Source organism: Octopus bimaculoides, chromosome 10, assembly GCF_046866305.1.
Source record: "Octopus bimaculoides isolate indiv1 chromosome 10, ASM4686630v1, whole genome shotgun sequence".
Classification (NCBI taxonomy): Eukaryota; Metazoa; Mollusca; class Cephalopoda; order Octopoda; family Octopodidae; genus Octopus; species Octopus bimaculoides.
The window spans coordinates 57,184,299-57,196,798 of record NC_142937.1 but is presented as its reverse complement, the minus strand read 5'-3'; the positions used below and the strand labels follow the sequence as shown (position 1 = coordinate 57,196,798).

Here is a 12,500-nt window from a genome sequence, read left to right as displayed (position 1 = left end):
AATGTATGGAAAAACTCATAGTAATGCTGAATTCATTAACTCTTCAGTTTGAAACAAATCAACAGACTCTACTACAACATCTATTGAGTTCTTTCCCTCTTCTTTGTACACCCAAATTAATACATACCTATATATATATATATATATATATTCAGAAATACCAGAGTATGCACATAAAATCGACCCCAGGACTTTGTAAGCTTAGTACTTATTCTATCAGTTTCTTTTGCTGAACTGCTAAGTTGCGGGAACATAAACACACCAGCATCGGTTGTCAAGTGATGCTGGAGGGACAAACACAGACACAAACACACACACACATACATATACATATATATATACATATACGACGGGCTTCTTTTCAGTTTCCGTCTACCAAATCCACTCACAAGGCTTTGGTCGGCCCGAGGCTATAGTAGAAGACGCTTGCCCAAGGTGCCACACAGTGGGAATGAACCTGGAACCATGTGGTTGGTAAGCAAGCTACTTACCACACAGCCACTCCTGCGCCTATGTATGTGTGTGTTTGTGTTTGTGTGTGGGGGGTGGGGTAGGAAGCAAACCTCTTGCCACACAGCCACATCTGTGCCGGCAGCTGCACCAATGGGGAAAAAAAACTCAATAATTTTGTTGGCTTTGCTAGAAATAGCAGCTAAGCATCCCATCCCTAAAATCTCATCAGTCTACCATCTAAAATAACCGATATATTAAGACTGTCGTTGCTGATCTTGTAAAAAGACCGGTTGGTCACAGCTGGAATGCGTTTGATCCTGGACCTTCTTGATCAGGCCTGACCTGGGGCTAAATAACAACAACAACAACAGCAACAACAAAACGCAGCAGCAATCACAGGCAATTGTTCATATTTTTTTTGTTTATTCTCTCGTTGGTTAATACTTTACTTGTGTCGTTTTTGTTGGTTGTGGTTGTAATAGTGTAGTAGCTGTTGTTGTTGTTGTTTTTGTCTGTGGAAATGGTTGATTCTCTATGCTTGTGGTTGTGGTTGTTGTTCTTGTTGTTGTTGTCTGATGTCTGTTCTTTGTTATCCGATTCCTTTGATTCACTCACCAATTTAGTCAATATATCATTATTCTTATTTCGGTTCTCTTTTATTTATTTATTTATTTATTTATTTGTATGGTTGTTTGTTTTTTTTTTCTTTTTTTTTTTTTAATCACAAATACCACATTATTGCTTCCAGCAGAATTTTGCTCTCTCTCTCTCTCTCTCTCTCTCTCTCCCTCTCTCTCTCTCTCTCTCTCTCTCTCTCTCTCTCTCTCTCTTTTTCTCTCTTTTTGTTTATGTTTGATAATCTCTCTCCCTCTCTCTCCCTCTCTCTCTCTCTCTCACTCTCTCTCTCTTTCCCTGTCTCTCTTATTCCTTGTGCTTACATCCGATACTCTCCCTCCGTCTTCCAGTCCCCCACCTCTCTCTTTCTCTCCTTTTCTTTCTCTCTCTCTCTGTTTATGTCTGAGAGTTTCTCCTTCTTTATATCTGACAGCCTTCTCTCTCTCTCTCTCTCTCTCTTTCTCTATCTATCTGTCTATCAATCTATCTATCAATTTACACACACACACACACATGAGTAAAGAGAGAGAGAGAAAGAGAGAGAGAGATTATGATAATTTCTTCTTTATGCCTTTATAACCTCTCTCTCTCTTTCTCTCACTGTCTCCCCCTGTTACCCCACTGTCTCCCTCTCTCTCTCACTGTCTCCCCCGCTCCCCCTCTCTCTCTTTCTCTCCCCGCTCCCCTCTCTCCCTCTTTCCCTGACTGTCTCCCCCCGCTCCCCCTTCTCTCTCTCTTTCTCTCGCTGTCTCCCCCTGTTACCCTCCTGTCTCCCTCTTTCTCTCACTGTCTCCCCCGCTCCCCCTCTCTCCATCTTTCTCTCACTGTCTACCCCCACTCCCCCTCTCTCTCTCTTTCTCTCTTTATATCTGATAGTCTTTCCTCTATGTCTGACAGTCTCTATTTTTATATTTGACAGCTCTTTCTCTATAGCTTCTTTCTCTTTCTCTCCCTCTCCCTCTTTTTTCTCTCCCCCCTCTCTCTGTTTATGTCTAACACTTCTCTGTTTATCACTGCACTCTTTCTTTCTTTCTTTCTTTCTTTGTTACACATTCATTCTCTCTTGCTCTCCCTACCACACTCACACACACACACACACACACTCTCTCTCTCCCTTTCTCTCCCTCTTTCTCTCTCACCCTCTCACACTCCCTCTTTCTCTTTCTCCCTCTCTCTCCCTGTCTCTTCCTTTCTCCCTCTACCTGCTAACCCTCCTTTCTCCTTTTTTTCCTCTCCCTCTCTCTATTGCTCTCCCTCTCTCTCTTGCTCTCCCTCTCTCTCCCTTGCTCTCCCTCTCTCTCTCTTGCTCTCCTTCTCTCTCTTGCTCTCCCTCTCTATCTTGCTCTCCCTCTCTCTTGCCCTCCCTCTCTCTTTTGCTCTCCCTCTCTCTCTTGCTCTCCCTATCTCTCCCTTACTCTCCCTCTCTCTCTTGCTCTCCCTCTCTCTCTTTTGCTCTCCCTCTCTCTCTCTCTCTTGCTCTCCCTCTCTCTCTTGCTCTCCCTCTCTATTTTGCTCTCCCTCTCTCTCCCTTGCTCTCCCTGTTTCTCTTGCTCTTCCTCTCTCTAGCTCTCCTACTCTCTTTTGCTCTTCTTCCCCCTCTCTCTCTCTCTCTCTCCCTCTTTCTCCTTCTCTCTCACCCACCCTCCCTCTCTACTGCTTCCTCAATCTACCAAAGCCGTATTCTTCGGACATGGAATACTTTCACTTTCTAATCTTGAGGCAAAAAATCTTCTTTTCTCAAATGATGTCTCACTACTCTCCACATCTTCTCTCTTCTTCCTCTCTAATCCCTTTCCCTTTTTCCTTTCATCTCTTGTTCTCCTCTTCCCCCCACTCTCTTTCTCTTACAATATCCCTCCTGTACTCTCCCTATTTCTCCTCATTCTCCATCACTCCTTTCTCGATTTCTCTCCTTTACACTGCTGTCGCTAATTGTCCCTTGGCAAAATTCCTTTGAGTTTATTGATGCAATCTTCATTGTTATTATTATTATTATTATTATTATTATTATTATTATTATCCTCATCCTCATCATGGTCATCATCATCATCATCATCATGTCGTCGTCATCACCATTATCACCATTGTCATCATCACTGTCATGGTCACCATCATGACTAGTGTGGTGGTGGTGGTGGTAGTAGTGGTGGTATTGGCACCATCCCCTTCATCATAGTTGCTTTTACAGCCAACATCATTATTGCCATGGTCATCAGTCATACTATCATAATCGTCATAGCAATCATCATAGCAAGCATCATCATCATCATCATCATTTTCTTTTATTGAATCGTAGAAAGCCTGACTAAGTCCACCTCAGCTGAGTTTGAATTCATAGCTTCAGCCACTTTTCTTCCATTTCACTCCACTTTTATACCCTTTTCCCATCCTGTAAGGAGAAGAAGAAAATAATAATAATAATAACAATAATAATAATAATGATAACAACAACAACAACAACAACAACAACAACAATAATGATGATGATGATTCTTTCTACTGGAAGCAAAGCACAAGGCCTCAAATTTAGGGGTAGAGATTAAGTCAATTACATCAACCGCAGTGTATAACTGGTACTTAATTTATTGACCCCCGAAAGGATGAAAGGCAAAGTCAACCCCCGGTGGCATTTGAACTCAGAACGTGAAGACAGACGAAATGCCGCAAAGCATTTCGCCCAGCATGCTAACAATCATGCCAGCTCGCCACCTTAATAATAATAATAACAATAATAATAATAATAGATAAAAAAAGGTACTGAAATCTATTTGAAAATGATACCAGGCTTACCAGCTCTACAGGAGGTGCAAAAAATCGTGCTAACTGGAACGACTCATGTACTAAGAAGAGCATTATCGCTGTGAAAACAACATCCATTCATGATTTTTTTTTTTTTACTTAAATACATGTTTTACCTATGAATTTGTGTGTGTAAATTGGGAATGCATACAACGTTTCTCTGCCCTAGGTGTACGGAAAACACTCGGCGAGAAATAGGAAAAAATTTGAAGCTAGCAGTTTTTTAAAAGGAGGAGCAAATTGATTATCTTGACCCCCAGTTCTTAACTGGTACTGATTTTATCAACCCTATATGAAGGAAAAGCACAGCTACCTTCATCAGAATTTGAACTCAGAAGAAATGCTGCTTGGCATTTTGTCTAGCATGCTAACAATTCTGCCATCTGACCATCTTAATAATAATAATGATAATAATAATAATAATAATAATAATAATAATAATAATAATAATAATAATAATAATAATAATAATAATAATAATAATAATAATAATAATAATAATAATTAATTCTTTTTATAGGCCACAAGGGCTAGCAACAAGTACAACAACAACAATAATAATTTTTTTTTACTATAGGCACAAGGTCTGAAATTTTGGTAGGGAGAGGACAAATCAATTACATTGATGCCAGTACTCAACTGGTACAGGTTTTATTGACCTCCAAAAGGATGAAAAGGAAAGTCAACCTTGAAGGAATTTGAACTCAGAAATACTACTAAGTATTTTGTCCAGCATTCAAATGATTCTGCCGGTTAGCTGTCTTAATAATAATAATAATAATAATAATAATAATAATAAATAATATCAAAATATCGTTCAACCGATAAAATATATATTGCAATTGCACTCTTCGTATTGTCTAATAATAATAATAATAATATTAATAATAATAATAATATAAATAATAATAATAATAATAATAATAATAATAATAATAATGATGATGATCCTTTCTCCTAAAGGCACAAGGCCTGAAGTTTAGGGGAGGGGTTAGTTGGTCACATCAACTCCAGTACTTGACTGGTACTTAATTTATCAGCCCCCAAAAGGATGAAAGGCAAAGTCAACCTCGGCGGAATTTGAACTCTGAACATGAAAGTGGACGAGATACCACTAAGCATTTTTGCCCAATGTGCTAATGATTCTGCCAGCTCATCAGTTAAATAATAATGATAACGATGATGACAATGACAATGACAATGACGATGATGATGATGGTGATGAAGATATGCACAGATGTCACATCATCCCATTTCATCCAAACTCCCTGAAGCCTTGAGCTTATGTAAGAAATCAATTCCCTGACTCCACCCTCTATTCCAACTCCTGCGAGTCACCTCTCCATGCCACCAACTACCTCTCCCGACACATGCTGCCTGATTTTCTTTCCATTAAAAATCACTCAAAAGAGCTAGCTAGCCAGCAGTGAGTTAAGTGATCTAAAACTACTACTGCTGCTGCTGCTGCTGTTGCTGCTGCTGCTGCTGCTGCCGCCGCCGCCGCCACTGAAGCTGTGGTTGAAGCAGACATTTGCTCAGTCTTTTGTTTCAAACATTGCCACTGAAAGCTCTAACACTAAAGCTGCCAACTCCCCACACCACCACCAACACCACCAACACCAACACCACAAGCAACACCAACAACACCACCACTACTACCAACACCACCACCACCATCACCACCATTATCATTACTATCACTACTTTCATTAACACCACTATCACAACCACCACCACCACTACCACCACCAGCAACACTATCAGCACTACCACTACCACAAACATTACAAGCAACCACAATCATCACAAACAACATCATCATCTCTTAAACCACTACCACTACCATCAACACCACCATCATCTCCACCACCACCACCATAACTATTACCACTAACATTACCATTTAGTATAGCAAGGAGTGTGATTTAAGGGAATTTGGCTGCTAGTTCTAACAGCTTGAGTTACTACATAATAAGCTCCTTCACTGACACAACTGCAAGTTGAACAATTCAGTGGAGCGATAAGCAAAATGCTATACAATATTTAGATCTAACCCTTATGTTCTAAGTTCAAATCCTGCTAAAGCCAGTTTCATCATTTATTTTTCAGAGGTCATTAATGTAAATACAAGTTAAGGTTAAAGACAGCTTTACTCTTTTTGTCTTTCACTAGTTTCAGTCATCAGACTACGACCTTGCTGGGGCACCACCTTCAGGAATTTTAGCCAAATAAATCGAGTCGACCCCAGTGACTATTTTTTAAAGCCCGGTAGTTATTCTATCAGTCACTTTTGCCAAACCACTAGGTTACAGGGTTGTAAACACACCAACACCAGTTGTCAAGCAGTGGTGGGGACAAACACAGATACAAAGACACACACTCAAAGATATATGTATATGTATATATATGTGTGTGTGTATATATATATATATATATATATATATATATATATATATATATATATATATATATATATATAATTAATAAAAAAAAAAACAATGTGAGGATGTGGTACATGCAAAGTATTAGCAGACGTTTAAAGAAGGAAAGAAAGGCAGTTTTATGTTTTGAGCAAAGCTCTTCTTCAGAAACAGGAGACAGAGGAAAGTCCAAGAGAAAAGGAAGACAGAGGAAAGTCCAAGAGAAAAGGAAGACAGAGGGAAAAAATATATATATGGTGCTCCAGCATGACCACAGCCACTTGGCTGAAACCCATAAATAGATAAATAAATATATATTATAGGTTTATTTCAGTTCCTATCTATCAAATCTACTCACAAAGCTTTGGTCAGCCTGAGGCTATAATAGAAGACATTGCCCAAAGTGTCATGCTGTGGGATTGAACATGGAACCAAGTGGTTGTGAAGCAAACTTCTTATCACACAGCCATGCCTGCACCTGAAATTTCATGCCTTGGATGGAAAAAAAAAATTTGAAAATTACAGTTATTATTACAATGGCATCTGAGAACTATACCAATTCAGGCATGGAGGCATGTGGTTTAGTGGTTAGGGTGTTGGACTCATGATCACAAGATTGCAATTTCGATTCCTGGACCAGGTGACATATTATGTTCTTGAGCAAAACACTTCATTTTACATTGCTCCAGTCCACTCAGCTGGCAAAAATGAGTAACCCTGCGATTGGCCAGCATCCCATCCAACTGGGGAATTTACATGCCATGGAAACCAGGATACCATCCCTTATAAGTCGGTATGACTCAAAAAGGTAACCTTTGCCTTTTTACCTCTACCAATTCAGGCTGGTGGCTTGGCAGAATCATTAGGGCAGAGAACAAAATACCTTGAGCTATTTCTTCTGAATACCTGTGCTACAAGTTCAAATCCTGCAAAGGCTGACTTTGCCTGTCTTTGTTTTGGTGTTGATGAAATAAAGCAGCAAATGCAGATATAGCTGGGTGGTTAAGAAGCTAGCTTTGCAACCATATGGTTTCTGGTTCAGTCCTTTCGTCAAGTATCTGCTACTGTAGCCTCAGGCCAACCAATAACTTCTGAGTGAAGCCAGTCATTTGTGTGTGTGTATGTGTGTGTGTGTGTGTGTGTGTGTGTCGTTGTGCTTAGGTTTGTCTCACACACATACACCACTTAACAGCTGGTGTAGGTTTGTTTATGACCCCCATAACTTATTTGTTTGGCATAAGAAACTGATAGAATAAGTCAAAAAAGGATCAAAGGTCCTTTTTGAACTACAGGCTCATAAGGCCAGTCTTCCGGATTCTATGGCATGTTTACTCTCCCCACTGGCACCAGTCCATCAGAGGATTCCTCATTTTTACCAGCTGAGTGACCTGGAATGATGTGAAATGCAACACCCTAAACTCTAAGCCATTTGTCTCCACTGATAGAACAAGAACCAGACTTAAAAGACAAAAACAAAAAAAAATAAGTGCTGGAGATGATCTGTTTTATTAAGAGCCTTCCAGGTGGTCCCCCCTCTCCCCACCAGCATGGCTGCAATCCAATAACTGAAACCAGTAGAAGTTAACACAAAAGAAAGCAATGCTGGTCAGTGGATGACCGAAATTGGTAGAGCATCAAATGAGATGTCATGTGACATTTGTTCCAGATCTTTGCATAGAGAATTCTTGAGTGGCAGACGTAATCTCTCACCTGGGTTAGCACTACCACCTGATCCTTGGATGGGTGCCTCTAGAAGAGCTCACTCATTCTGTTCGTTGCAAGCATTCTGAACGAGGCTAAATGCATTTTTGAGGACAGCTTCCCTTTCTCCTTATCCTTACCATTTTTTAGAGGTGTTGATAAAAATAGGAGCAGGGTCTATGGACACTGTTTTACTTCCTTTGACTTAACAATAACAATATTTTAAAAAAATGGAAAAAATAAATAATAAAGAAGGGAAAAAAATGGTGTCTTGTAAAAATAAAAATAAACATAAAAAATACCCAAAGACATTAGAAAACCCACTTTGTGTATTCTCCTACAAAAATTCCACCACCACCCACTCAATCATCTTGACCAGCACCCAGTAACTGCCATGAGCATTATGACCAATAGCACCACTACAACCACTACCATTACTCTTCCTACTCCTCCTACAACTACTACTACTACTACTACTACTGCTGCTGCTGCTGCTGTTACTACTAACTATATGTCCTGCACCCTCACTGCACCTCTACTACGGCTACTATAACCATCAATCATGACCAGTACCCATACAGCCACGACTATTATGACCCCTTGCATCACTACTGCCATTACCAGCGCCACTACCACCCTCATCAACTCTACCACCACAACTAACTTCTCAGCCGTTCTGACCAGCAGCATTCACAGCAGCAGCAAAAGGTGTAGTTTTATGTACTAAGCACACACTGCCAATAAAGCCATGTCAATGTATACACACACACACACACGTATATATACACTTACATACACACACACAGACACAGAAATAAACGTGCACACACACATACATACACACACACACACACACACATATATATATATGTACATATTAGTGTGTGTATGTCTGTATATATGTATATGTATATCAATGTATCCATTTATATATATATATATATATATATATGCATGTATGCACATACACACACACACACACACGTATATATACACTTACATACACACACAGACACAGAAATAAATGTGCACACACACATACATATATATATATATATATGTTTATATACATATCAGTGTGTGTATGTCTGTATATATGTATATGTATATCAATGTATCCATTTATATATATATATATATATATATATATATATATGTATATATATATATATATATATATATATGCATGTATGTATATATATACACACACATATGCATGTATATCATTACTACAGTTCTAGCTGAGCGAGAAACACAGTAAATATCCATTACCATCCAAACATAACCGAAACAGATGATAATGACCATACACACAGGCACGCATATGCACAGACATGCATGCACACACACACACACACACACACATGCACACACGCACACACTCAGAGATATGCCAATACACATATGCACACACATACGCATGCAGACACATGTACAGAAACGTACAGATTGCACCAATGCATATATGTGCAAAATACATTCACGGGCACACAGACACACACACACACACACATGCACAAAACAGATATAATAATCACTCATTTCTTCCTTCGTGTCTCTCTTTTCTATGTTCTTTTATTTTCACTTAGTTTTGTTTTGGTTTTGGTTTTTTTTTTTGTCCTTTTTTTTTTTACTTTTTTTTATAAGAGGGAAGGTTTTTGGTTTGTTTTTTAATAATTCTATCTTCCATCATGCAGCAGAAAATAACAGAGATAGGGCAGGATGGAGGGAGAAGAGATGGAAAGGAAAGAGGCCAGGGGGAAAAAACTGGACGCTGCCCAATGTCAGCAGACACGATGATAAAGATGATGATGGTGGTGGTGGTGGTGGTGGTGGTGGTTACTGTGATGGTCAACGAGGGTGATGGATGGTGGCTGGTAGTTTGGTGGTGATGGTGGTGGTGGTGGTGGTGGTGGTGGTGATAGTGGTGGCGGTGGGAGTTAGTGTAGTAGTGGATGATGATGATGATGATGATGATGTTCATGGTGGTAGCAGTGGTGGTGGAAGAGAGGAAGGGTAGGGGAAGAACACTGACAATGATGCTGATGATGATTATAATGATTACAATGACCATTATAATGATGACCATGATGATGATGATGATGATGATGATGTTGATGGTGGTGGCGGTGGTGGTGGAAGAGAGGAAGGGTAGGGGAAGAACACTGACAATGATGCTGATGATGATTATAATGATTACAATGACCATTATAATGATGATGATGATGATGATGATGATGATGATGATGGGGGGGTGATGGTGATGATGATAAACATGTGGATGAGGAGGAAGAGAAAGTTGATGATGTTGATGGCAATGATGATGATGATGACCATGATGATGACGATGATAACAAGGACGACGACAACAATGATGATGATGATGATGATGACAATGATGATGACGATGATAATAGCAGTGGTGGTGGAGGTGGGGTAGTAATTGGGGTAACGTTGGAAATGGTAACAATAAAAGAAGGTAACCAATAGGTGGAGTAATGCAGCAAGAGAATGAGAGAAGAGTGGAGTTAGTTCAAATCTTTGTGTTGACAAGTGACATTATTGCACACACTGTTATTATCAGCACAATATGGGGAAGTTTGAGTGTAAAAGGGTGCGAGTGAACCATCCATGCACACATCTGCATGCACATACACACACACACACACATGCACAGTCACACATATACACACAGACTCACATACACACATAGATACACAAATATACATACGTATATATATATACACATATATGTCTGTAACGAAATTATACCTATGTCTGTGAGGATATGAATGCATATGTGTGTCTATATATATATATGTATAATATGTATGTGTGTGTGTGTATGCATATATAAATATATATACATACATACATACATACATATATATAGAGAGAGAGGGAGGGAGAGAGAGACATATTCATATATAAACATATACATACAGATATAGATAGACAGATAGATAGATATGAACTGGCAGTGCCCCAACATGGCCACAGCCTTAGGGCTGAAACATATAAAAGAATATATATATATATATACACACACATATATATATATATATGTGTGTGTGTGTGTGTGTGTGTGTGTGTGTGTGTATACATACATACATTTATACATATATATATGTAGTATATATATACACACACATACATATATACATATATATATATATATATATATATATCATCATCATCATCATCATCATCGTTTAACGTTAGCTTCCCATACTACCATGGGTTGGACAATTTACACACACATACATATATGCATATATGTATGCATAGAATATAGACACACACACACACACACACACATATAACTACATATAAGCAAACAAACTTACCAAAGGATAATTTCTACTTTTATATCGCCGTTGTGTTATTGTTATTCTTATGTAATTGAGAATAACAAATGATTTTTATTAAAACATACAAGCTTTTGAAATTATGTCTACAAGTTGAAATGCTGAGAGTTAAAAGGATACATAGCTAGACTTGACACCACAGCCTGGCACCTGGGTGCCGTTTACAGAGTCCACACTGTAACTGTAGTGAACTTTCAGACCAGGAGTCTGGTCTGAGAATAACTCTATTCTTGCTTTCTTTTACCAAACTTTATTACACTAGAAAAGATGATAGATGCAGTCACTCTACCTATGATTCAGACATGTAATGCGTGCATACACACACACACATTCATGCACACATATATATAAATGCATATGTTTGTGTGTGCATGCATATATGCTTCTGTGTGTGTGTGTGTGTGTGTATACACACACACACATATGCAAGTACATATAATTTATTCACTTACAAAGTTACAAAGGTGACTCAAAAGCTGAGATTTTCAAGCACTACACTAATCTAGCTCAGTATATATATATATATATATATATATATATATATATATATATATATATATATATATATATATATATATATATATATACATATATATATATATATATATATATATATATATATGTATGTATGTATGTATACATATCTATCTATCTATCTATCTATCTATATATATATATATATATATAGATAGATAGATAGATAGATAGATATACACGCACACAAAAACATGTAAATATATATATGTATGTATGTACATGTATGTATATATATATATATATATATATATATATATATAAATATATATATACACACATATATATATACATTAATATGTACATACACACTCACACATATATATATATATACACATCATACATATACATACATATGTGTGTGTAGTTATATGTATATACATACACACACAGACACTGATACGCACACACACATACACACACATGAATATACACTCGCATACATTTATTTCCGTTTTTCTTATATGCCAAATCCCTTTTTTCTTTTAATAAGGTCAGCTTTGCAGAAGGAGATCATGTGCATACGCATATGAATTCTATTATGTGTATGTATATATACATATATACGTATGCGTATATATATATATATATATATATATATATATATATA

General features: G+C 37.9%; 1 protein-coding gene across 7 annotated transcripts in view; it reads left to right on the top strand.

Moving 5' to 3' along the window:
- Positions 1–12,500, top strand: part of LOC106882292 (uncharacterized) — a 411,562-nt gene that overhangs the window by 302,055 nt on the left and 97,007 nt on the right. The gene's annotated exons all lie outside the window — the stretch shown is intronic.